Here is a 1,688-nt window from a genome sequence, read left to right as displayed (position 1 = left end):
TCAAGCTGCGGGCGGAGCAGGCAATGCGTTGGTTGCCTTGGGCATTGCATTGGCAGTGATCTCTTGCACTTGACATCTTCTCACTCCATCCAGGAATTCTTCGTTGTATATCTCCCACAAATTATGATCTAATCTTTTTATATCTTCCCTCTCCATATTTTCCTCACCACTGAACCTCCACGGTTTTCATCGACCAATTTTCAATTTAAATTAATTAAACAGAGGAATATTTAAAAACCCGCATTTCATGAATAATATGGCCTGAACAAAGACTTAACAGCTGCACAATAGTGAACTTTGACAAAATCCAGCTCTACGTTCTCTGGATGACGCAATAGCATTGCAAGCACCAGACTGTACGCCAAAGGGATGGGTTTGTGCTGCTTTTGAACATACATGTTCAAGAAATCCTGCAAAGAAACAGGGGTTACTGTAGTCAACATCAGGTTATGAAAAAGCACCACTATTTGCAATGATAAAACAAAGCAAATATGACATAGCTGCTCTGCAAAGCGTGTTGGGGTGGTTGACATGAGAGTTTCCATCATGCCTTCGAAGGTTAATTTATTGGGTTCAAACACAAACATTCCGACATTGAAGTACAGAGCAGGGCGCTCCTCCTCCAACTCAGCAGGCCACGTCACCTTGTTTGGGCAATGCTGGCAGTATCCAATCTTATATCGAGTGGTGTGACTCCACGTCTTCTCGCAGAAACAGTCCATGACAGCATAGAAATACCCATCTGACATGTCGAACAGGTTATCAATGTCGTTCGAAGACTTGAATGTCGGCATCTAGATACACCATTTTGCTGAACTCCTCAAAATGCGCATTCCAAATCAAGACAAGAAAACCCAAAATCTCAATTTGAATTTTGATGTATCATGATCAATCAGGACAACGCATTCCAATATTCGATGGTAAATGCAGTGTACCGTCGGGCGCAGGAAATGAATGCTCCAGTCGGCCGTATTACCCATCAAATCGCAATGGTAGAGTGAGAAAGTCATCCGACGGTCCAAACAGCTGGAATCGTCTTGCACCGGTGCTCAGGCGATATTGACCGCAGCCCATTCACTTCATAAAAGGATCAGCCCATTCACTTCATAAAAGGATCGCCTTCGGCGAAAGTATTCAGGTGATATTGACCGTCGATTACAAAAGTCAGTCCGTTCATTTCATATAAGGATCACCTTCTGTGAAAGTACTTAGACGATATTGACCGCCGTCGATTACAAAAGTCAGTCCGTTCATTTCATATAAGGATCGTTTTCGGCAAAAGTACTCAGGCGATATTGACCGTCGATTACAAAAGTCAGCCCGTTCGTTTCATATAAGAATCGCCTTCGGCGAAATTAGTGATATATTTAATAGTTGTTTAATTAATTAAAAATATATTCAACAATTACTTCTTTTGAAGTTCAAATTTGATATTTATCATTAATTTTAAAAAAAATTAATTAATAAGTTTATTAATGTTGGGAGCATTCTACAATGACAACAAGGGGTGGAGTATAATAGCGTGAGTGTGTTAATGTTAAAAGTTCTTTTAGCTTAAATTTGATAGTCATCCATACCTCAAAATAGTAATATTGATTATAAATATAATATTTTTAAATTAAATATCGTATAAAACATTAAACACCCTCATCAAAATTATAAGTTGGAGATAGATATAAAAATAAAAT

At 38.7% G+C, this 1,688-nt stretch overlaps 1 pseudogene; it reads right to left on the bottom strand.

Annotated features, from left to right (window-relative positions):
- Positions 1–834, bottom strand: LOC131050169 (galactinol synthase 4-like; annotated as a pseudogene).
- Between the last annotated feature and the right edge of the window lie 854 nt (positions 835–1,688).

This window comes from Cryptomeria japonica, chromosome 2, assembly GCF_030272615.1.
Source record: "Cryptomeria japonica chromosome 2, Sugi_1.0, whole genome shotgun sequence".
NCBI lineage: Eukaryota > Viridiplantae > Streptophyta > Pinopsida > Cupressales > Cupressaceae > Cryptomeria > Cryptomeria japonica.
The sequence above is the reverse complement of the archived record's forward strand: the minus strand, read 5'-3'. Positions and strand labels throughout refer to the sequence as shown.